Genomic DNA, 25,936 nt, shown 5'->3' with positions numbered 1-25,936 from the left:
TGAACAAACCTTGCAAAGAAACCCTCATGAAAGGTTCGCCTTAGGGTCACCATAAGTCAGAAATGACTTGAAGGCACATAACAACAACAACAACAACAACAACAACAACATTAATAGATTGCCTCCTGCAAATGCATCAAAAAGCTTGCCTACTCTGTGATTAAACTGCATCTGTTATGTGCACTCTGTTTCTTCCTTCCACCCCCTTTACTATCAGAACTTGTGAGGCCTTACACTTTGGTTTTCTGTCTTCAGAAGCAGGACCAGCCCTACCATGAGGCAGAGTAAAGTTGCAGACCCTTAGACATGAAGTTTTAAAAAACAGAAGAGTAGTGTTTTTTTTAAAAGCTTGTTGGCTTTTCTAAATGTTGAATTTCTACTTCCAGGGAAGGAAGAAAAAGGGCTTGTGGGGCTTCAGCTACTTGGGGTGTTCCACACCATCCCTTGAGCAAGTGGAAGACATCATTTTCTGACTGTTCCACAGGGCATTCCATTGGGACTGAAACTATTCTGTATTAAAGTACATAACAAACATAATAAATACTATATATTAAATGGTGTAATAAACAAACAAATAAAAATGTCCAAAAGTACTCTTAAAATCAGAGAAGCTTGACGTCTGCTTGCAATTTGGATAGGAGATCTGCTCCAAGTATTTCTGAATAAATAATTGGTGCAGGCATGGGAAGGCACAATGCACATCTCTATGTATTGCTTCAGGTGCCTTGCAAGGAGTCCTACCTAGCTCAATAATTTTGAGATAGGATGGAATCACTTTATCACAGGAGGCGTAATACATCTCTCATTATCTACTATAATAATGTTCTACGTGTCTGTGAGTGTAAGCAATTGAATCTGTCTGCTTGCTTTCTCCACAAGAAGTGCTTTGCCAGCACAACCAGAGAGTACTCACTGGAAAATGAAGAGAGAAGAAGAGGAAGATAAAAGGTTGCATTTGGGGAAAGTGTGGCTTCTTTCTTTAAGAAAAGTTTCCCCTGAAGTCCCTTCTGCAGTAGAAACAATAGCCAGTCTGCATTACTCTGAATCCCAGCAGTGTTCTTGTTCTGCTCATGATTTTTACTGGATTATTAGACTTTCCATTCCTATCTTCCGGCATGGAAATCTTTGGTACACACATGCCTAACGGACACAATTTTTAAATTCATTGTGTTTAATGCACACAATTTTTGTCATCAATGAAAGCATGATTATGCATTTGTTTCAAATGTATGGATTTTTGTTGTTGTCGTGTGCCTTCAAGTTGTTTCTGACTTAAGGTGACCCTAATGTAAATCTATCATAGGGTTTTCTTGGCAAGATTTGTTCAGAGGAGGTTTGCCATTGCCTTCTCCTGAGGCTGAGAGCAAGTGACTTGCCCAAGGTCACCCAATGGGTTTCATGGCTGAGTTGAGATGTAGCCCAGTGCTCAAACCATTACATCACATTGGCTCTCTCATTTTTAGTTGTGTGCTTTTACATATGTTCAACATAAACAGATACAGAGAGAAATATTACACTCCATGACAGAAAGCTAAAAGATACATGTGCACTTATCTTAACAGACCCACTAACCACAAATTGGATTAATTCATACAAAAGCTTGGTTAAAGTGAGTTCTTTTCTATTCCTAGAATACACTAGCACTGCTACCTTGGTGTGTAAAATCTTAGTGTGAAGACATTAACCTTAGTATGAAAGCAATGAGACACACTAACAGCAAACAGACCAATCCCCAGTCCTCAATCTCTGCCCTCCACCCTATTTGCATGATTACAGATTCCAAGCTGTTATAGGCAAGAGAGAGCACAGGGACCTGATGCTTTTTCAAAAGGTTACCCAGCCCTCAACAAACTGCTACATAATCTAAGGTTAGCTATGCAGTTGTCAGGGAACTACTTACCCTACAAGAGTGACATTAGGAGTGGGATTTAAACACATCATTAAACACATCATTGAATAGAAACCTAATATGCCCAGAAAGCAAGCAGGAGATTTATTAGGCAGATCAAACGGCTTAGGAAAGGAGTTCTTGAGAAAACAGGACACAGGGAAAGGGATGCTTAGGCATGGCTATTTGAAGGACTGAAGAAAAGTGGAGGAAACAAAGACAAAGGTAGAGTGATGGAATTTATGATGTAAGGCTTGAAAAGTGGAATTAGAGCTGGATAGTAGTGTCTGTGTCTGTACCTTAGCACATAATGCTTTGCCTGCCCTTTAGCTAATCTGTAGTCCATCTTTTGATGGAGCACTCCTCATTGATGGGCAAAACCCATCAATGCCTCCCTATCATACTGCTTTTCCACTGTTGATACATATGTGATATGTTCCTCCCGTAGCAGTTCCAATAGATGAGAAGTCACATGGTGCAAGTGGCCATAATTCTGCTCCTCTCACACTTTCTCCTCTTCCTTTCATCATTTCCCAACAGACTTACCTCCCTCTTTTTCCCAGTTTCTCTTCTTGGCATGCCAGGAAGGCAATGGGGCAGAGATGTGGGCCTATGGAGGCCGATATGAGAGAAATAGCAGCTGGAATAGAAATAGCACCATGGAAGTTTTGAAGAACTGTGTGATAATGAGTGTTCCCAACCCAGTATGTTTGCATTTCCTAGACTAACAGGATTGTGGTGCCTTACTAGCCTGGTGTGATAGAGTCTGAAGGCTTTAGAAGCTTGAAAGGAGGGGAGAGAGATGAAAGGGGCCTGGAGAAACGAAGCAGGGATATAGCTATTGTGGAGGGAGCAAAATGAAGGCATTGCCCCTCCCAGTATAAGAATGCTGCCCCCCTACAGTCCCCAAATGTCTAGCACTGAAGACAGTGAAACTCTAAAAATTGCTCACACCTAGAACTTGTCCATTTGCTGTCTTCACATTCCTTTGGAAAGTTTGCCTTCCCTATTTTCTCTGCATACCTAAACAGTGTTTCATAGAATCATGGAATCATAGATTCTCAGAGTTGTAAGAAACCACAAGGGCCATCCAATCCAACCACCTGCCATACAGGAATGCACAATCAAAGCACCACCAACCCTGACAGATAGCCATTTACCTACTTCTAAATGCTTGGCTGGAGTTTTAAGTTGCTGCAATGCTAGAAGATTGGGGACTGAAGAAAAATCTCACAGGGGAAGGAGACCAAAAAATTATTTGTGTGGAATGCCCTCATTTTGATTCCCCTCTGTATAGCAACATCCTTGAGGAGAATCTTGCAAACAAGCTAGTAAAATGTGGGATACACAGTGCGATTGTTTAATAATAATAATAATAATAATAATAATAATAATAATAATAATTTTTATTTATACCCCACTCTTCAGCCAAAGCTATCAGAGCAGCTTACAATGTGTGAATTAGACATTTCCCTGCCCTCAGGCTTACAATCTAAAAAAGACGAGACACAAAAAGAGAAGGGAATGACAGTAGGGAAGAGGGAAAGTCCAACACATCTGCTCTCTCTCAGAGGTCTCTCTCCCCCTCAAGATGGTGGTCGGAAGGAGGGCTTTGTAACTGGTTGACTGGCTAAACCCAAAGGGTGCTCAGCAATGGTTCCTCTTCATCCTGTAGAGAAGTGACCAATTGGGTCCCACAGGGTTCTGTCCTGGGCCCAGTGCTAATTAACATCTTTATAAATGACTTGGATGAAAGAATAAAGAACATGCATATCAAATTTGCAGATGACATCAAATTAGGAGGAGTAGCTTATACCCCACAGACCAGGATCAAAAATCAAAATGAGCTTAATAGATTAGAAAGCTGGGCCAAAGCTAACAAAATGAATTTCAACAGGGAAAATGTAAAGTACTGCACTTAGGCAGGGAAAAAAAATGAAATGCATAGATATGGGGGGACACCTGGCTTAACAAGACAACATGTGAACAGGATCTAGGATTTCTTTTAGGCCATAAGTTGAACATGAGTCAACAGTGTGATGCAGCAACTAAAAAAGCCAACGGGATTCTAAGCTGCATTGATAGAAGTATAGGGTCTAGATCTAGGGAAGTAATTGTGTCACTCTATTCTGCTTTGGTTAGGCCCCACCTGGAATACTGTGTCCAGTTTTGGGCACCACAATTTACAAAGGATGTTGAGAAGTTGGAGCATGTCCAGAGGAGGGTGACCAAAATGCTGAAGGGCCTGAAAACTATGCCTCATGAGGAGAGACTTAGGGAGCTGGAAGAAGAGATGCTTAAGAAGTGATATGATAGTTTAATTTTTTAAAGGGTTTCATGCTGAGGATGGAGCAAGCTTGTTTTCTGTTGCTCCAGAGACTAGGACCCAGAGCAATGGATTCAAACTAGAAGAAAAGAGATTCCACCTTAACTTTAGGAAGAACTTTCTGACAGTAAGATCTGTTTGTCAGTGGAACACATTCCCTCAGAGGGTGGTAGAGCCACTTTCTTTGGAGGTTTTTAAACAGAGGCAGGATGGCCATCTGTTGGGAGGGCTTTTATTGTGATTTCCTGCATGGCAAGGGGTTGGAATGGGCTCTCTTCCAACACCATGATTCTATAATTTGATTATTTTAAGAATGAAATGGGACTAAAATCAAGGAAGGTGAGTTTAAACTAGCCAGAATTGCATAAAAGAAAAACATGTCTGATACTTATTTTCGTCATGTTGCCAGGAGAAACATCAGAGTGAAACATTCTATCCATTTCATAATTTACAACATTCTACCTCCTGGTTAGCGTGATAGAGGAAGTTGGTAAAGTTAAGCAGTTAGAGAGCTGAAGTCTCACAAGATCAGCCTGCAAGGCTTTAGAAACACACTCTCTAGCAACTCAAATGCAATGGGTTCATACTTAAATTCATGTGCAAACATGGTACAGATTTTGCACTGCCTACTGAAGAGCTGAGCTATTTTATTGCTTTGATTTGATTGTACCACAGCCTTTGACTAATTTGCCTTTGCTGAATTAAAAATAACATTGCTTAGACAGATGATCAGAATAAAGGGAAAGCTTGGAGAAATCAATATTTAAGGCAGGAGGAAGGGGGATTCATCAAAACTTTAACTTCTTGGCAGTTCTGAGACACCAGAGTACCCATTTTTGTAGCACAGCACAAAAGCTGGAAATTCATGGAACTCAAGATGGAGTACTCCTACTGTGGTTGTAGAGCTTCAGGAATCCCTGCAGTTACTGTAGTAAAATCATACCTCATGAAGTTGTAGAACTGAAAATGATACTGTTTGTAGAATTGTAGTCAGTGATCATTATAGTTGTAGAACTGGTATTGGAAGGTCATTTAGTTAATATAAGGTTTAAAAAAATAATGTTCAGACAATGAATTATACAAAAGTTAATTAAATACACAACTATAGGATGGCAATGTACACCCCCTCTGAAGAAACCTGCCAAGAAAATCCCATGATAGGATTGCCCTAGGGTTGTCACAAGTTGGAAATGGCTTGAAGTCACACAACAACAACTGCAAATATTATAAACAGATAAGGAAGAAGCTAAGATATAATAACAATGATACAAAATACAGCACAACCCAATTTTTTAAAAATAAATTCTGCCATGGTCATTGAACACCCAAAGGTCTAAATAAATGAAATGGTTTTTGCCTTCTGGTGCAAATAATGAGGCAACCAATGGGAGGGGATTTTACAACCAGAGAGCAGTCCCCTGCAAAGGTATCTTGGTTAGAACAGGGTGACTTTGACATGAGTGGAGTGGTGAAACAATTCAGGGTTTTTGTATGAATCCCATTTTGGAAGAAAGGAGGAAAAAATATAGAGAGAGAAAGCACTACCTGTGAAATAGGTTCAGCACCTTGGACAGTGTCTTTAAAGTCCAGACATTAAAGTTGAAAACCAGAGCGCATTCACTTTCCCACAAACATGAAAGTCATCAGTCACCAGTGGAATTCTTTATATACATTTGGTCCTCTGTATTCACAGATTCTGCATCCCTGGATTCAATGAACCATGGCTTCAAATAATAATAATAATTAAAAAAAAAAAAGCACACCTTGATTTTGATATTTTCTGTAAGGGAAAGCATTTTACTACACCATTGTATGTGGATACTATGGATCTTGGTATCCACATCGGGTCTTGTAACCAAACCACAGCAGATACCAAAGGCCCACTGTATGCACTATGTTTCCACTTTAACTTCCATAGTTCTATCCTATGGGATCCTTAGATTTGCAGTTTAGAAAAGGGTAGTCAGAATTCTCACTGAACAATAGTGTCTCACCTAACTACAGACCCCAACAATTCCATGGGATTTAAAATGGAATCATAGTGACATTAATTGTCTAGTGTGAAAAGTGTTTTATTTTTGTAAAGTACAACTATGTAAAAATAACAACAAAACAACTAAATCTTGTACAAATATGTTGTAACTTTTGGCAAAACATTGAGTTTTGCCAAAACAAAAACTGGAGAACTTTCACACAGAAAACAAATATCCAAAATTGTTCAGGAATACAAAGATGCAGCTGTGTTAGTTTATAGAATCAGTATGTAGAGAGATCTTGTAGCACCTTTGAAACTAACTGAAAGAAAGAGGTTGGCAGCATGAGCTTTTGTAGACTTCAGTCTACATCTGAGGAAGTAGACTGAAGTCTACGAAAGCTCACACTGCCAACTTCTTTCTTTCAGTTAGTCTGAAACATACAAAATTGTTTAAAATGTTTATAAGCTTGCACAATAGCGAGAAAACTTTGGATTGTTTTTCTTAATCATGAAAACAAAATAAACAAAGTTCCTTGTTCCTCCATGGCAGCCTCTTATAGCACTCAATACAATAATGACGTCTGAAGTTACAAAAAGGCACAGTTAGAAATCAGTTTGCTTCGGAACCTGTATAACTGAAGGAAATACTCATAGGATCAACGTAGCCATTAAGGAGAATGTTATTCATTACAATTAACTTGCCTTACCCTCCTACAATTGGATTTCTCAGAGACATATGTCACCATATTTAGGCTTGCAAATTAATCTCACGTTTAGTCACAAAATTATGTGTAAAATACAAACATGGGGAAAATAACTAACATATTTTTCAGCACTCAAGGGAGCACCTCTTCCAAAAATAAATGGCAAAATATACCATCTAGGGCATTATCACACAGGCCTCAATCTTTCTGCAATAGCATTAGTAAAAGAGAATGAAAACATATAGGATTGGGAGCATTCAATTATTGCACTTCTCCGCAATGATGTGAAGGTCCAGTTTTTTGCCATCAACAGTCCCTCACACTCTCTTCTACGTTCTTCCATAGCCACACCTTCCTGCTCTATGACTTACCCAGTGTGCCTTTTGGGTATCTGTGTGTGTGTGTGTGTACACACACACACACACACACAACTTTGGAGTTGTACTAATGTGGTTTTTTTTTAGAACACTTTTGGGAATATTTTTGTATATTCTTTCCATCCCTATCAGAAAGATAGCCATGCCCAGATCTGTATACTAATAGAAATACAGGTCCTAGCTGGTGTCTTCAGAATTGATTTCAGCTGAATATTCATCTCATTCAGGTCCCAGAGGTTTAAGGTGGGGAAGCAGCTTAGCAAAATCCTACATGAAAAATGGAATGGAAGATGAACACTTTTGGGGAGATGGCACGTTTGAGTAGCTGTGCTGCTGCTGCTGCTGCTGCTGCTGCTGCTTCTTCTTCTTCTTCTTCTTCTTCTTCAGTATCCCATCTTTCCTTCAAGGATCTCAAGGCAGAAAGATCTTCCTCCTCATATTTCTTCTCACAACAACCCTGTGAAGTAGGATACACTGAGAGATAGTGTCTGGCTCAAGGTCACCCGCTGCATTTGAAGGCAGGTAAGGCTTTGAACCCACACTTCCAGTCCAGCTCTTCTGGTTTTAATATTCTGTAAGACACTTTGAGTCCCAATACTGGGGAAAAGACAAGACAGAAATAATAATAATAATAATAATAATAATAATAATAATAATAATAATAATTACTATTATTATTATTTAACATTTGATGAAGTTAATTTAAATTTTTCCATTGGATATTGTTAAAATAACTAAAATCCACCTCATTGGTAATAAACAAAACCCCTCCAGTCATTTATGATTCAAACCCTGGTCTCTAGAGTTGTAATCCAATGCTCTAACCACTGTTCTGGCTCTCATTGCATCTATGTTTATATAGATGGAAATGAACTTTAAATGTACTTAAATTCATTTTAATTGATATATTTACTCTGATATATTAACTATGGATATTCAATGGAAATAAATTGACTGACTGATTGACTGATTATCCCATTAACTATAGTGAATTTAGACCAGGGATGGAGATTATGGTGCACTCAAGATGTTCTTGCACTGCATCTCCCAGCAGCCCTAGCTGTAATGGCCAAAGGTGAGGACTGCTAGATGTTGCAGTCCATCATCTGTAGGGTCATGTGTTTCAGCACTAGTGATCATCTTCTAAACTTTCCAAATCTATTGGATTTTAACTCCCAGAAATCACCTTCTGCAAGGCTGATTTTTGAGATTTGTGAAGCTGAAGTTGCAAACCAGAGCTCAGAAAAGTTACTCTTTGGATTTCCTCTTCCCACACCTCTACTCACCACCCAGCTAGTATGGCCAGTTGTAGTTTCTGAAGCAACAATGGTAATCACTACTTTAGAGCACTCCCAAATTACAATGGACCAAACTGCATTGGACCAACCCCACTTACAAAAAGAATCTGATGTCCAAAAGGTACACCTTCATTCATGAATCACATCTGGATCTTGAGCAAGAAATTTGCATCAGTTGTGTGTTCCTGTGCTATAAGGACATATGAAGAGTCATACTGGAACAAACCAAAGGCCAGTGAATTATGTTCCTATAGTGTGACCAATGAGTTAACTTTGGGAAACTCACAAACAAGACCAGAGTTCAATTGCAGCCTCTTACCACTTCTCCTAAAACTAGTGTTTAGAGGCAACAGGTTTCTGGCATATAGTGACATATATAGTGTCCTCCTCCCCTTCCCCCTCCCTTCCTCCTCCTTCTTCCTTAAGCATCACTCCCCCAGGCTCAAGGCAGAGTACAACATAGATTAAAATACATGCAACTATTTAAACACATTGAGGACTATATCACATATGGCTTTTAAACTGTCATAAAAGTTCAATAATAGCACCTTTGGCAATATCTATTGCATGATGCCATTTCCCTCTCATTGCTGCCATGTTGTTATTATTATTATTATTATTATTATATTCATTTATTTGTATTCCACTTTTTCACAAAGGAATCAAAGCAGATTCCAACAGTATAAATAAAACATCAAACAATTAAAAATTACAATTTAAAAAACCCCAACCCCTCCTCCCAATCATAAAAACAGTGATCAACCCATAAAAAGAGATTAAACATCAAAAAATTTATAACTATCCAATAGGAATACATTAAAATTTCGGGCAGATTAGAGGAAGAAATGAATCTGCCTCTAGAGGTGGGGGGCATCAATCAATTTTGGTATCAGTATCAATAGAGGGGGGAGGCAAGTTTAATGGATCTAATGGTTCTAACCTAGTCTGGGAAAGCCTGCCGGAAGAGATCTGTCTTAGTAGCCTTTTTAAAGACTTCCAAGGTGGTAATATGGCAGATCTCATCTGGCAGGTCGTTCCAGAGCCTGGGAGAGGCTGATGCGAAGGTCCTCTGGGTCACAGCTGAAAGTCTGGTCTTCTTAGGTTGTAGCAGATTCTTCCCGGAGGACCGAAGTGTGCGGGGAGAATTGTATGGAAGTAGGCATTCCCGTAAGTAGTCAGGACCCAAGCCATGTAGGGCTTTAAAGGTTAGAATCAACACCTTGTACCTTGCCCGGAAACTGATTAGCAGCCAGTGGAGAGATTTTAGAACCGGTGTAATATGGGCAGTTCTAGATGTGCCTGTGACCAGCCTGGCTGCCATATTTTGTATCAGTTGAAGTTTCTGAACTTGGCACGAGGGTAGCCCCATGTAGAGCGCATTGCAGAAGTTGAGTCGAGAGGTTACCAACACATGTACTACTGTTTCAAGGTCTCTCTGCTCCAGGAAGGGGCACAGCTGGCGTATCAACCAAAGCCGAAAGCAAGTGCTCCTGACCATCACATCCACTTGAACCATCAGTTGAAGTGACGAGTGCAGGAGCACCCCCAAGCTGAGGACAGAGTCCTTCATGGGAAGTGTGACCCCATCCAGAACTGGCTGGCATAACTCCATTCCCGGATTAGGGGTCCCTGTTACAAGTAGCTCTGTCTTACCTGGATTCAATTTGAGTTTGTTTTCCCTCATTCAATCCATTACCACATTAAGATAGGCATTCAGAGGAGAGACACCATCCTTAGTCACTGCATCAGTCTGAGACATAGAGAAATATATTTCGGTGTCATCAGCATACTGATAACACCCTGCCCCATGTCCCCGGATGATTTCACCCAGTGGGTTCATGTAAATGTTAAACAGCATTGGGGACAGAATCATGCCTTGAGGGATGCCCGACTTGGGTGAACAACAGTTCCCAAGCGACACCATCTGGAATCTGCCTGAGAGGTAGGACTGGAACCACTGGAGTACAGTACCCTCGATTCCCAACTCTCTCAGGCATTCCAGAAGGATACCATGGTCAATGGTATCGAAGGCTGCCAAGAGGTCCAAGAGCACCAGCAGGGTCACACTTCCCCTGTCGGTACCCAGATGGAGATCATCGACTAAGACAACCATGACAGTCTCAATTCCGTAGCCCGCCCTAAAACTGGTTTGAAATAATTCTAGAAAATCCATTTCTTCCAAGAGTGCTTGGAGTTGAATGGTGACTGCCCTCTCAATTACCTTGCCTAAGAATGGTAAAAGCGAGACTGGCCTGTAATTGCTTCTGTCCAGGGGATCAAGGAAAGGCTTTTTTAACCAGTGGTTTAACCACAGCCTGTTTAAGGCAAGATGGAAGACAGCCTTCCCTAAAATATGCATCATTATGTTTTTTAACAGCATCTTGATGGTGTCTCCTCCCTGGACGGCCAGCCAAGATGGGCAAGGATCAAGTGAGCAGGTTGTCTTTTTCATACTCTCAATGTCTTTGGAGTGGCCATTGATGGGAAAAAAGACATCCATAAGCTTCCACTAATTGACACTGATACAGTGCTAGTCCTCACTCCTGTGGCAGTTCCAGGACTGTGCAGTCACATAGTCTTTCCTCCTCTCCCCATCGCCCCTCTCCTTCACTATTCCAGAACAGTATTTTTTTTTATTTTTAACTTTATTTTTCTTTTCTTCTTATTTTTTGTTGTTGTTAAACTGCATTCTTATAGCTCCAGAATTGTGTTTTTAAAACCCCATATACATACACACACAAACACAAGGCACAGTGGGTAGGGCACTTAGTGGGGTGGGATGGGGTTAAGAATGTGGGCAGAGGAGAGCATGAGAGACAACCAACAGCCCGGTCACACTAATGATGGCATATGCAATAGGGAGTGCTCTCAAATTGGTTTGTGTGCACTTCACTTCATTAATGTGATCATGGCAAGAATGGAGGTGGTCTGATAAAGTCCTATGTTAAAACTCATAAATGTAAGACACATTAAAATAATCCAACATAAAATTTGAAATATACCAATTTAAAATTCATGGTTTAAAATAGATTGGGTAGGCTGCCTGAAGAGATAGGTCTTTAATATTGTCTTAAATTCAGACAGCATGTTTAGCTGTTGAATCTTCCCTGGATGATCATTCAACAGTCTAGATGTGGCCAAGGAAAATTACTCTAGGTGACAGTTGTCAGTCTATGTCTGGCTACTTGAAATAAACATCTCCTAGAAGACCTGAATATACAGGGTGAAGTGATCCCATAGATAACCTGGACCCAAGCCATGTAGGGCTTAAAAAGGAATAACCAACACTTTGTACTTTGCCTGGAAACTAACTGGCAGCCAGCAGTGTGATTTTAATATTGGTCTGGCTGCCATATTTTGAACTACTGAAGTTTCTCAACTTGGTAAAAAGGTAGCCTGATGTACAGGGGGCTGCAAAAGCTCAGCCTTGAGGGTATTAGCATATGCACTACCATTTTTAGGTCTTCCAATTTGATGTCTGCCAATAATAATAATAATAATAATAATAATAATAATAATGTTTTATTTATAGACCGCTATTCCGCAATGATCATAGCGGTGTACAGTAAAAATTGCAATGCAAAATTAGCCCCTACCCACCCCCTGCAGTAATATGCTGATGTTGTAGGAAAGTCCTTTCACTGTAAAACAGTGACTACACCAAAGGAGAAAAGCTCTATTGAGGGATCACAGCAATTCTCTTCCCACCTTGGTGCACTATATTTTTTTAAAGAGCAGATGTAGAGCACTATGGAAATGAGGATGAAGAGGACTAGGCTGCTAGGAACTGGGAATAGAGGTTTGTGTGTGGTGTAAGGAAGTTAAGGATAGTTGTAAGGAACATTCCAATGCTTTGGTCTTTCCTGGTTATTATCTTCTACCATGCCCTATGAGGAACGACTTAGGGAGCTGGGGATGTTTAGCCTGGAGAAAAGACGGTTAAGAGGCGATATGATAGCCCTGTTTAAATATTTGAAAGGATGTCATGTTGAAGAGGGAGCAAGCTTGTTTTCTGCTGCTCCAGAAAACAGGACCCGGAACAATGGATGCAAGCTACAGGAAAAGAGATTCCACCTGAACATTAGGAGGAACTTCCTGACAGTAAGGGCTGTTCGACAGTGGAATGCACTCCCTCGGAGGGTGATAGAGTCTCCTTCCTTGGAGGTCTTTAAACAGAGGCTGGATGGCCATCTGTCAGGGATGCTTTGATTTGGATTTCCTGCATGGCAGGGGGTTGGACTGGATGGCCCTAGTGGTCTCTTCCAACTCTACGATTCTATGATTCTATGATTCTATGATTCTATGATTCTACTCCAGATGCTAGCAGAAGCACATGACCAGCTTGATATAGAATAATATCAAAGCATTTTGGAAAGAGATCTTCATTAATTTCATGAGAAGGCCAGTCCTGACATCAGCTGAGACCTTTGATGCTCTGTTCCCCATCTAGCACAGATGAGTTTGTTAACTAGCTTTGTATGAGCAGAAAATAAGACTGCAGACCCAATATATATATAGCATACTCAATTGAGGAAAGTACTCTCACACACATATGCATCCCTCACATACATACTATCTCCTCCCCTAACATATATTTCTTTGAAGACAGGTAGAGAAAAAGAATAAGTGTGCCTACCATAAATAGAATAATAGAATCTGAGAGCTGGAAGGGGCTACATGCTAGAAGGGCCCACAAGGCCATATAGTGCAACCCTCCCGCCATGTAGGAATACACAATTGCAGCATACCCACCAACATTTTACAGATTAAAACCAGGACATGAGTGGCCAAGCAACATCACAGTGTGGTCATGATGGCAAAAAGTATTAATGAGGAGGAACACATGGTAGGAAAGGCCGCAGCAGCTTGCTTTTCCTGAGACCACTGGGAAGGGCACAATTCCACCCCCTCCTCCCCTTTCTCTCTGCTGTGTTAATTGAGTGCAAACATCTTATGCACTTTGAACTCATTTTGCAGCCATGAAAGCAAGCTGAGGATAAAGGGGGAAAGTAGAAGGAGGATATATAAACTGGGACATTTTAAAAGCAGCTGGGACGGTCCCAGCCAAATCAGAACAACTGGAAGATATGTTACAGCACTCTTGAAAAATCCTCATGTTTATAGACCTCCAAGGAAGGAGAGTCCATTACCCTACAAGGTAGTCTATGGCCCCATACAGACAGGCCAAAATAAAGCTGTGCTCCAGTCCTTAGGACTGGAACGTGGCTTTGTCACAGCTTCCAGACTCTTAGTACGCATGCATCATTTAAACAGCATACCTCCAAAGGGACCCAAGCAGCTTTATTTTGGCCTGTCTGTATGGGGCTCATGTCATAGTTTAATATTTCTTATAGTAAAGAAATTCTTCCTAGTGTTTTGGTGGGCACTCTTTTCTTGCAATTGGAATCCATTGGTTCTCGTTCTAGTCTCTGTAGCAGCAAAAAACAAGGTCACAGCATCTTCTGCATTACAACCCTTCAGGTATCCCTTGAGAATAAGACTTTTTTATTTATTTATTACACTTATATGCCACCTTTCTTTCAGTGAGCTAAAGGTAGCATATATGGCGCTTTTTCTATTTTATTATCACCATAACCCTGCAAGGTTGATTAGTGAGAGAAATAGTAACTGATCATAACTTATCCAATGTGCTTCATGGCTGGATAAGTATTTGAACTCAGGACTCCCCATAGAATCATAGAATCGTAGAGTTGGAAGAGATCCCAAGGGCTATCCAGTCCAACCCCATTCTGCCATGCAGGAAATCTCAATCAAAGCATCCCCAACAGATGGCCATCAAGCCTCTGTTTAAAGACCTCTAAGGAGGGAGATTGCACTACACTCCGAGGGAGTGTGTTCCACTGTTGAACAGCCCTTACTGTCAGGAAGTTCCTCCTAATGTTGAGGTGGAATCTCTTTTCCTGCAGCTTGCATCCATTGCTCCGGGTCCTGGCCTCTGGAGCAGTAGAAAACAAGCTAGCTCCCTCCTCAATATGACATCCCCTCAAATATTTAAACAAGGCTATCGTATCACCTCTTAACCTTCTCTCCTCCAGGCTAAACATCCCCAGCTCCCTAAGTCATTCCTCATAGGGCATAGTTTCCAGGCCCTTCACCATTTTAGTCACCCTCCTTTGGACACACTCCAGTTTCTCCACATCCTTTTTGAATTGTGGTGCCCAGAACTGGACACAATATTCCAGGTGGGGTCTGACCAGAGCAGAAGAGAGTTCTTGTCTGACATACTAACTACTACCCCACATGGATTCTCAGGTAAAATTAGAAAGCATATGGGGCTCAAAATGCATCTCCTTTCATATTTATGTCTTTCTCTGTTCCAGGTCCATTATTAATTTGTAGACTATCTTTGTACTGTACACTGAAATCAAGGCTCAATGAACCTCAGTCATGCTGAACTGTCAAAAGGGAAAGAATATTGTGTGTGTGTGTGTGTGTGTGTGTGTGTGTGTGTGTGGAATAACCTTTTATTCTCCCAACAGTTCTTTGGCTATAGTTTTGGTCATAGTAGATAAAACCATTTTCTGGATTGGCTTTCATTCAGGGAGGAGTCAGGAGTGAGAAATAAACCCAGAAGAAGCAGGGATGGCATAAGGTGAATGGATGTAACCAAGGACAGGGTGACCCTCTGCCTTTTGATCAGTGCATGGCAAAAAACCAATGCTGCACCTCCCTTTTGTCCCACGGCAGCCTCACAGGGCTGAGAAAAGCTGTCTTTGTCCAAATTCTCCCTCCTGTGGAACTAAGTCAAGGCAGACAGAGGAGCTCTGTCTTCTGTTGCATCTGGTCACCAAAAAGAAGGAAAAGAAGCTGGACAGATGCTGGCAACAAATCCCTCCAAAGTGGGCCTACCTCTTGTTCATGTCTGTCTCAGAACAACAGAGCTGACCATACATAGCCGGGCCAGGCTAAGCCATGGGATGGCCATTTGTGTGGTAAGCTGAGATGCCTCTTTATTTGGCCTAGCTAAAAATAGCCGAGTGGAGCAGGCTGAGATGGTGCATGTGTGTGTGCAGTGGGAGGGAGGCAGTGTTTTTTTTTTAAAAGGCAGAGTCAGGACCCTGCAGGGCTAGTAGTCAATGGGCTGAGAGAAGGGATTGAACTCCAAATAGTCCCTGCTCGGCCATCTCCAGCTGGCAGGCTATTTTTTGCCCTGGTTGACTAAATATGGTCAGGGAGGGAATGGCAGGAGAAGAGGCCACTTGCCTTGGGTGCATGTTTCAGATGCTTAGCTGGGTATATAAGCACTGGAAAGGTGGGTTCGCTTCCTGACCAGCCGCTTTGCCCTGCACTTCTTGACTCTGTGCTGATCCCGCTGACCTTCCCCACAACCCCTCAAATTTCACCCCTTCTCCCCACCCTATTGCCTCTCAACCTTCTTTCTTTCTTTCCTCCAGTTCCATCCTGACCTCTACCTCGGGCTGACCTTTCTTTGGGCTGGGGAGATGGGCAATAAGGGTTGGGTGAGTAAAATAAAGTCATGAGGAGAGAGCAGGGAGAGGTGACAGAAAAAAAAAGAAAGACCTTTTTGAAGAGAGAGGAAAGGGAAACCTAACCCAGCCCCACCACCTTTCTACTGGAAGGTGTGAACAGCAGCATCAGCAGCCGCCAGCACATGGAAGGTTACTTGGACTTTTTCTTTTCCTCCTCCTCCTCTTCTTCTTTGCTTGGCTTCCTTCTCGCCTTCTCTTTCTCTCCCTCTCAGCTGTAAGCTTGCATGTGCTCCCCTCCCTCTGTACCTTAGCTGGAGATGCTGCAGGAAGAATAGAGATGTAGTGGTGCCTATGGGGGGGGGGGTGAGGTGCAGTGTGTGGAGGGGACTTTGTGTGTGTGTGTGTGTGTGTGTGTGTGTTTAGAGGGTGGAAAAGGATGGGGGTGGGGTTGCCTGAATTCTCTCTCTCTCTCTCTCTCTCAATCTCTCTCTCTCTCTCTGTCATTCTCAAAGTGAGGTCTAATACCATTACTGGGCCTGCTCTCTTTCTCTCTCTCTTTCTCTCTCTCTTCCCTCCTGCATTAGAGATTAGCTTTAAGGAAAAGGCTGACGGCTGCTGCATGCAACGCATTATTACCTTGTGATTCCATGACCCTCCTCTATGCATCCCTAACTCTCGAAAGCTGATTCAGCTTTCAGCTACTGCTCTGGTGACTTCCACTGCTGCAACAGAAAAAAAAAATCTTCTAACTGGTATGTCTTCTTTTCCTTTCCTTTAAAAAAAAATCATCTCTCACTGTCTCTCTCTTCCTTCCTCTTTACTATCTTCCTTCCCTCCTTTTCCCTCTCCCTCTTCTGAACTGCACCAGCTTAGCTTTCTTTTAAAAAGACCTGCTGCAGAACTCTTTTTCCTTCTGTGCATGCATCCAACTTGTCTCTCTCTGTATGCACTTAAAATGCATGTTTCTGGATCCAAGAGAAGGGCAGAAACAGTACATGCTTTTATGGGTGGTGGGGTGATGGATGGGTTAGTGTTAGGACAATTTGGGATTCTCCCCCCCCCCCTTCTCTTACTCCCCTTTTTCCTCTTGTTGTTGTTATTCTATTGCTGTAGCACACACTCTGCATTTAAAAAACACACATACATCCACACACACAAAACTGCAGAGCAAGCAGTGGACTAGAATAATCTGAACTGAAATGCTAGAACTTTGACATGTAGTCATATTGCAAGGTTAAACCAACCTTTTAAGTGCCTCATTCAGATATGAGCTGGCTAATGACAGCTGTGGAAGGGAGGGGGGATTTTACATACATACATACATACATACATATATATATATATATATATATATATATATATATATATATATATTAATAACTAGTGGCTGTAAGCTGTAATGATACCGAAAGGGGAAAAGGGACACAGACACACAGCTACACAGGCACACTCACAGTCACACAAGGTGGTTAAACTTAGCCTAACTTGTCATGATCTCAGCGCTGCGGTGATTAACCGTTGAAATGCCAGGGTTCCTGAGCATTAATTACCTGTGCATGATTTATGGGTAATCAAAATGGGAGGTTGGAGGTGAGGACAAAACATCCGTAAGAGGTACATTGGAAAAGCCAAATGGCTTGGAGAAGTGAAATGCAAGTTACACTTAAGAACATCTTGTGGGTAGTTTTGCTTTTTTCTTGGCCTTGAAGATGATCTTTTATATATGAGATTGTGATGGCTGCTCAGTCATACTTGTAAAGTCATGTAATAACCATGAATGTACTGTGGTTTTGATATCAGTGATGTATATGTATTTGTATACTATCAATACTTGAAAAGCATCTGTACTGTTTAATGTTTTAATCCTGCAAGTAGGTGGAATTGCTATCTTTACTGAGTGTGAACATTTGTACGTGCATATGCTTGTGTCCCAGCAATGCTTGGTAACACATGTCTGTCCTGTATACCCAGTGTACTTAATCTATATGTTATGGCTGTGGTCTTTGAATCATGTACTGTGGAATAGACCCATGTACTCTAGTGGAGCTGCTCCAGAGTTAGTGCATTAAGGATTTCAGACTTGACCACTTGAGCTTGGTGCCACCAGCTTCTTTTTCTTCTCTATACTGTACTGTGCAAGTGTGCAAAAGGAAAAATGAATGCCTAATATTCAGCAATAATGTGCAATTGCATAGTCAGAAAAGCTGTCATTGTAACTGCTGCTTTTCTTCAGAACCGGCTCTATTCCACCTCTTGCTCACAACAGGGTTGTTAACATCAAGAAATTGAGTCAGTTGAATAAGGAATAGCCACCTATTTAGAGTGGGCAGGGATAGTCATCCTCTCTGTTTCCCTTAATGTTCCCACCTCTCACTTGAATGATGCCTTTCCTTGGCCCTTCTATCTTGTACATCTTTTGACACGCATGGCCATTTTTCAAATATTTGATATTGGCATTTTAGTTACAGAGTTGAGAAGCTCTGTACAGTGGGGTGGGTTCATGGTACCTTTGTATCACCACACCCACAAGGTGTCAACTCTTTCCTTAATTCAAGTTTCTCTTTGGCTTTTTTAAAAAACCTTCTTATAGGTGGATTTTTATTAGAGAGAGAGAGGGGGGGAGTCTCCCTTTCCCAGCATTTTGCCCTTGTTCACCTTCTTATCATGCAGGATTTTCCCACTATGAATGAACCGACTACTCCAGCTGAAGATGAGGAACTTGAATTGCCCTCTGTTATCCTTGAGGGTGTGAAAATGATAAATAACCCTGACTAAATGTAAAAGCAGCAGCTGAGCTATATAATTCTGCTGTGCTAAAAGAAAAAAAGAAAAAGAAAAAAGACTGGGAAGCGAAATAAGAGCACTTTGGGAAGCCTGTAAACCCAGTGCAGACTCTGAGAGCAAATGTAGCACAATTTATTATCTGTCTTTCCCCAAACACTTTGCTCCATCAGGAGAGAAATGCCTGCACCCCTTCCTCCTAGTATTCATTTTTAGCTGGACTTGAAAACTTTGAGGTGACTTTCTGTTAACCCCTCCCCCCCCCCATGCTGCTTTATAAAGAGATAATCCTGTCCCCCAACCTTTTTTTATTTATAGGGTTTGGCTCTTTCCCTTTGCTGCAGGGAATTCCCCTGGTTGCCAATTAGCAGCTGTTCCATTTGTGCAAGGAAAAATGTAGGAATGTTCAAGGATGCATGGGACAGGGGTTTGTAAGGAGAGAAGTGGTGGCAATCAGGGTTCTTTACAATAATTTAAAGGCGGGGATAAAGAAATAAAGCTGATCACCTTCATTCACTTGTAGCTGTTTTAGAATTCTCCCCTCTCCCTGCCACTGGAACATGAACAAACTAGCTGAAGGCCTGCTTCTCAGCATGCTTTTTAAACAGCATTTGCTGACGATTTCTAAGCAAGGACACTTCTTTGCTATCCCATCTCAGTATCATTCTCTCTTTCTCTGTATGCTGATTTTGTAGCTTGGCTCAGTCTCGCTCAACTGGATTCTACTGCTTTGATGCATTCCAAGGAGGAAATTTTTTTCAGCAGTCTTCCACTGAGTCCAATTCCCTGCAATGGGGGTATAATTTGGAAATTTGCCTATATAGCAATAGTTGTAATATAACGGTGTGGTGGGGTGCTAGAATGATCATAATTGCCATATCACTCCCCCCCTTTTTTTTTTAACAAAAAAAAGATATTTGAAACCATCGATGCAGTCTATCCAAACTAGTCACAACAGTTGCTTGGCATTAACTGGCTACTAGAATGAGTGGAAGACTGGGCCCACTTTGGAAATAGTTAATAATGAGAATCACAATCATAATGATAAATTAGCCTGAGAATAACTCTTTGGATTTGTGCTAGAAATGAAGGTTGCCTTTGCTGTTGCATGTTAAAATGTAGCGCAGAGGGGGTGAGGGTGGGGTTTCAAGACCCATCAATACAATTAAGTATTCCAAAGTGCTTAGTTTGCCACTTGCTAAGTTTACTTAAACCCTCTTTAAAGGGTTCATTAGAAGACTGTGAGAAATGGTAAAATTCATTAACATTAAGGCAGCCGTTCTGCATTTGCCTGTAAATTGGTATTGATCTGCATGGCTCAGGACTGGTGGCAGGGAGGGAAGGAGTGAGGAGGGGGGATAGAGGAAGAGAGAGAGAGAGAGGAGGTAGCCGTCAGATGGAGCAGGTGAGTGCTCCATTACAGCAATGCTGAACGAGCATTATGCACCCAGTGTGACCTCCTGGTTTGCTCGATGTCTAAATCCTTCTCATAATAGTCTCCTATTCACTACACTCATCATTCTCAGTGGTGCTACTCGGACCTCATTGTTAGCGGGGCTTTAAAGCTCAGAGAGGCTGTGAGGTAACCAGTGAGAAGAGAAAAAAAAGAGAGACAGAGAAGAGGAGAGAGAGATTTAGCCTGACGCAAACAGAAGGGAGACACAAGGTTTCCCACATGGACACTCGCACACACCGAAGAGTAACTCCCTTGACTTTCTACTCTGGCCTACTCACAACATCATCCATCCATCCTGAGCTGCTTCCATGCCTTGTGATCCTGCCTGTTCTCACGTTCATCTCTGGCACCCTCTAATATCAGGAACTCCAATCAGAAGATATTTTAGAAAAGTCAATTTCTCTCAACCATTCCCTCTGCACACACACACACACACACCCGGCAAAAAAGAAAGACAGAGAGAGAGAGGCCAAAGAGAAAGCCAAGCCTTTTTCTTTGGGGGGTTTCTACCCTTCAGACTGCACATCCTTTATCGTGACCTACAAAACAAGGAAGAAAAAACTAACAATGGACACCTGAGGTAAGGAAGAACTTGCTTTTTTATCTTACATTTGTACAATTCTCTCTTTTTCTCTCTCTGTGTGTATTTGTATGCATTTGTATTTTCCTCTGGTAAGCTCTTTTTAACAGCAAGTGAATGCAATGCATTGATCTGTTAAGTTTATAAAGTGGACATTTGGTTTTGTGTGTGGTGTTTGTTTTAAGACACAGCAGTGTGTGCGCGCGCATTATTTGTATTTTATAGATGCTAAATCCAAGGAAAGAAATGTATGTGTGTCTGAAGAGTGGATGAGAAGAAGCGAAAGCCCTTCACAAGCTGAAAGTTTCAAATTGTCTAAAAAAAAAAATTCTGTGTTTTTAAAATGAAACCTCATCGGAATGCATGTGAATTCTCATGTTTATGTTTGTTTGTAGGATAACTGAAGAACTGTATATTATTCTAAAGAAGAAAAAATCTGTTCTTATTATATGTAAATGCTTTGCTTTGTTTAAATAATTGCTAAATTTCCTTCCCTCCTCCCCATGCAAACAGCATTGTCTCCTTCTGTTCTTTCAAAAATAGGGGGCTAGATTCCTGCACAGATTTATGGATGGATGGTAAAAGATTAGTCAAAGGCAAAAGTGGGTGTGTATCTTGGGATCAGTTTGGAGTGTCAACCTGGCAGCAGGGGTGGGGCAGAGGGTTTAAAAGGTGCGTGCTGGAGAGAAAAACCTGCTTTTTGTTCATTCTTTGGGCTGTTGGGTGCTCAGAACTGGGGCTGCTCTTGGTGAGCCACTCAGGTGCTCATCCTGAAACTTACCTGCTTGAGTGACATACTTCTTTATATGCCCATATGAACCTGGCAAACTATGGAATGTAAAGAAGTATGTATTTCAGGTATGGATTTTCGCGCTGGTGCTAATGTAGGATGTAGGGCAGAAGAAAAAGGAAAGATGAAAGGTTCAGAGGAAGGTTCACTTCTCCTCCTTCTCCTTCCTCTTCTTTGTTTTTTTTATTATTATTATTTAATGCTTGACATGGCAGACTGACTGGGGAGTCAATTGATGATCGTGTTCCAGCGCGTGTATTGTTCTGTCACTTTCCCTGTGTCAGCAGGTGGAAACTCTCATCAGGACATTAAATATTCAATATGCTGACTGCGGTATGGGCTTTGAAAGGCAATGGCAGGGAAAAATCTCACTGTCCACTTCCATGGTTTTTCTTCCTTCCTTCCTTCCTTCCTTCCTTTTTTTCTTTCTTTTGGTTCTTACTTCCTTTCTTTTTACCTCACTGCCTCCTTTGCCATAAAAATAAAGAAAAAGTGTCTATCGAATAGATTGCTTAATCCTGAAATCCTAAAGAGAAAGAGAGTTGGGGGGGGGGGGTTTCCATACATGTAATATGTATGTGTGTTCCTTATGTGAAAGAAGCATACTGAGAATCAGAAAGGTTGTAAATCATATGTGTGCTTTATTGGAACATATGAGTTTAAAAACTTCCTCCTCTTGAGCTCCCCCCCCCCCCCCCCCCCGAGTTAATCCTTAAAAGGCAGACCAAAAAATAAAATTAAAAGCAAAAGCCAAACAATTTAAGCTTCAAGCACAGGACTAAAAGAGTTATCTCTTCCACTGCAAAATGTGAGAATACCTAGGCACTTGCCTTGACATACACACCACTTTTTAGAAGGGTGTGAACATATGTGCGTTTCTTCAGAATGGGTTGTTCAGCTCTTTTCTATTCAAATTAAAACCAGAGTACAATTAGGGGTTGACAGAGATTTGCAGTTTTGTTTCTCACAATGACCACAACTATAAATATATAGCAAAAGACGCAACCTCAGACTTCAGCAGGGAGGAATGCTTCTGAAATGGCCCTTTGAAAACCATGAGGCTCTTGTCTTTAAATGCCTTCATCTTCCAAAGAGCTCCATACATGCAGATTCTTAAATTCCTAAAAGAACTCTTGAAATCAACAAAGAAATATCTTTTTTTGAATGAAGTGACAGATTTTCCCCCTTTCCTTGCTCTGAGACATTAACTCTTCCTTAACTTATTTCACCAGTAACACCATACTGTGTGTTCTCAAATGGAACGCCTGTCGGTCTGACGTCAAGTTATTCTTAGTTTGCCAAGACACTGCACACCACACAGCCGTCTATCTGACAACCCATGAAAGTCTTGATGTCTTGATCCCCCATTGCTGAGTTGCTGATCAAGCAGTAGACAGATGCTCTCTCTGGAAACCTTAGCTTACTGTGTTGTGAAGGGCTGCAAAAAGAGAAAAAGAAGGATTTTGAAGGGCACCCTTCACTCCCCAACGCTAAATCTGTATCTGCATCAACTCACCAGAAGTCCCATTTTTACTTGTGGCATGCAGTGCAGAGGATGTTTTAAGTTAAAAGAGAAGCTCAGTTATAAAGGGTGTAAAGTGTGTGCATGAAAATTATACAGTGAGTCCTAGGTATCTGCTGGCATTTGGTTCTGGGACCCCAAATGGATACCCAAATCTGCGAATGCTCACGTCCCATTAAATACAGTGACATAGTAAAATTGTGTCCCTTATATAAAATGGCAAAAATCAAGGTTTGCTTTTAGAATTTATATATTTTAAAAATATTTTCAAGTCATGGATGGTGGAATCTGTGAATGAAGAATCTGTGGACACAGAGGGATGACTATATACATTTCTCACCAAACACATTGGGGAGGTTTCTTTATTTTAGACTGTTCAAGAAGGATCACAAAAGTTTTTTTTCTTTTCAGATTTCTCTTGTCAGTGTGACTGTAGAAATAGTCTAGTAGTATCTGAACAAGAAGCAGTCAGTTGTTGTTTAATGCAATAATTTGGATGAGAAAATGAATAGAGGCAAATAAGAAGACAATATAAATGTTTAGGAAATTGATTTACACAAAGTTGGCCATTGACCCATTGTTTGACCTTTGATCTTTAGGATATAATCTCCCTTGTGCCAGCCTCCAACAGGTGGAAGCAAAAATGGTAATACAGGTTGACCTTAGCCTCCCCAAAGCAATGACCTTTGGCTTGAATAACAGATTACCAGGCTTAAATATTTGGACTGACTGTGGAAGCTGTTTCTGGAGAAGGGGTGGTACAGAGGCAGGAGAGCTGACTCACAGTTTTCACCTACTATTCTAGCAGCTTCAGGATGCCTTAAGGTGGCCAAAGAACTCTTATCTTTCTTGTATTGGCATTCATGCAGAAGGTTGGAGGGCATAAACTCTCTGCACTCAATACTAGGGCCACAGTAGATATAATTTGTTTTGCAATGCATGAACTGCCCATTTCTCCTGCCAGATGGAGAGCCAAAAGGCATCCCAGTCATAAACTGGCTGGGCCTTTCATGTCCCATTGAAATCCTTATTACAGGACTTTCTTTCGTGTAATTGGCCAAGGCTCGGTGGGGTGGGGGGTGAGGTGGGGGGATGAAATGCAATAGGATGAAATGCTTGGAATTGACATGGGAATATGTCTTGGTGGTTTTGAAACAGATGCAGACAACCTCTGAACCACCTTGGGTGTCCTTTTTGCTTACCTAATGCTATGGAGTGTAAAGAATACTCACAAATTTTATTGTTTAATAAGAAAGTGTATCGTGACACACTGAGACACTGGTCACCCCCCACAGGATTTTATTTTATTGCAGTTGAGGTCTTTTTTCAAAAATAAATAAATAAATAAATAAATCATTTTTTGGATTTCATTTGCAGAGAACAGTGTTTTTACACTGAATACACTTTTTGCAGACACACACAAAAGTTTGATACAAATGAGATTTCCCTCTCACAAAGGTCCTCAAATGGGGAAAAGCATTTTTTTAAAAATGGGCAAAAGCAACTAAGCTTTCTACACTGGAGAGAAAACTTCCAAAATTCTTCTTTCTAACATGCATGTTTTACATGTCTATTTGCAATGCTGTTAGAGGACAAATCTCTATCTTAAGGTGTCCTCTATTGGAAGGACTATTATTTATCTATTTATTTGTTTATATTTTATTTCCAAACCACCTTTCCCCTGAATGGGACCCAAGTTCTCTTTAACTATCCAAGAAGTGAGATCAGTTTCCCATCAGGATTCAGTACTTGGAGAATGGATTACGTCACCATACTAGTTACCTTTGCAGCATCTGCATTGCAAAAACAATCCAGTTTGACACCACTTTAAATGCTACGGAATTCTGGATTTGTACTTTTATGAGACATAGAGCTTTCTCTCTCAGAGAGCTCTGGTGCCATGACAAACTACAATTCCCAGAATTCCATAGCATTGGGCAATGTCAGTTAAATTGGTGTCGAACTAGATTATCTCTGTGGTCACAATTTTCCTCACTACTAAGGTGGCACTGTGTATCTATTTAAATTATGTAATTATTTCAAAATTAGCAAAATTAGCCTAGTAAATGTAAACTAGTAAATGTAAAATTTATGTAAATCTTTTTCATATTTTATCCTTTTGCTCAGAGAATGCATAAGTATCAACCTGGCCCCTATCTGTCATAGTTGCCTGCCAGGGGTTGCTAATATGGACCCATGTTTTGGAAAATAGCATAAAAATGAACTTTATGGGATGCCAGAAGGGACCCATACATGGTTATTGGGCTGCATTTAGCATGGTAGATCATAAGGTGTACAGAGCCCTTTTTTTAAAGAAGGGAAATCATTCAAATAAAAAAAACAACAAACTGCAAACCCAATAAATTAAAGATGTTATAAAGGCTCATCCTTCATTTTCTCTGAACTGCACCTGTTTTATGGAAAGAAAACCCAGTTAATTTCAGTGATTTCCATGCTTCTGATGAAAAATGAAGCCATATTTTATAGGTGTTTGGGGTGTTCCAAGCTCTTATGTGCATCAAGTTGGGGGTGTTTATTACAGAAGCTGGCTTGAATACCCTAAAGACACCAGATCCCATTTGATCTTGTTGATCCTAAGGAGGGTTTACTCTGGTTACTACCTGGATGGGAGATCACCAATGAATACAAGTGTTTTATGCGGGGGATCCGTTCCAGACACACACACCACGTAAAACAAAAAGCACGTAAGCTCAAGCCCCGTTACAAGTAATGGGGCTTGTGCTTGCGGCGGCTTGCAGCGGCATACGATGTATGACGCGGACGCACT

General features: G+C 41.1%; 1 long non-coding RNA gene across 1 annotated transcript in view; it reads left to right on the top strand.

Moving 5' to 3' along the window:
• The first annotated feature begins 19,091 nt into the window (after window positions 1-19,091).
• Window positions 19,092-25,936, top strand: part of LOC121927796 — a 48,712-nt gene continuing 41,867 nt past the window's right edge. Inside the window, exon 1 of the long non-coding RNA XR_006103340.1 lies at window positions 19,092-20,836. This is a non-coding gene — a long non-coding RNA (uncharacterized LOC121927796). The remainder of the gene's footprint in view (window positions 20,837-25,936) is intronic.

Source organism: Sceloporus undulatus, chromosome 4 (assembly GCF_019175285.1).
Source record: "Sceloporus undulatus isolate JIND9_A2432 ecotype Alabama chromosome 4, SceUnd_v1.1, whole genome shotgun sequence".
Lineage (NCBI taxonomy): Eukaryota > Metazoa > Chordata > Lepidosauria > Squamata > Phrynosomatidae > Sceloporus > Sceloporus undulatus.
The sequence above is the reverse complement of the archived record's forward strand: the minus strand, read 5'-3'. Positions and strand labels throughout refer to the sequence as shown.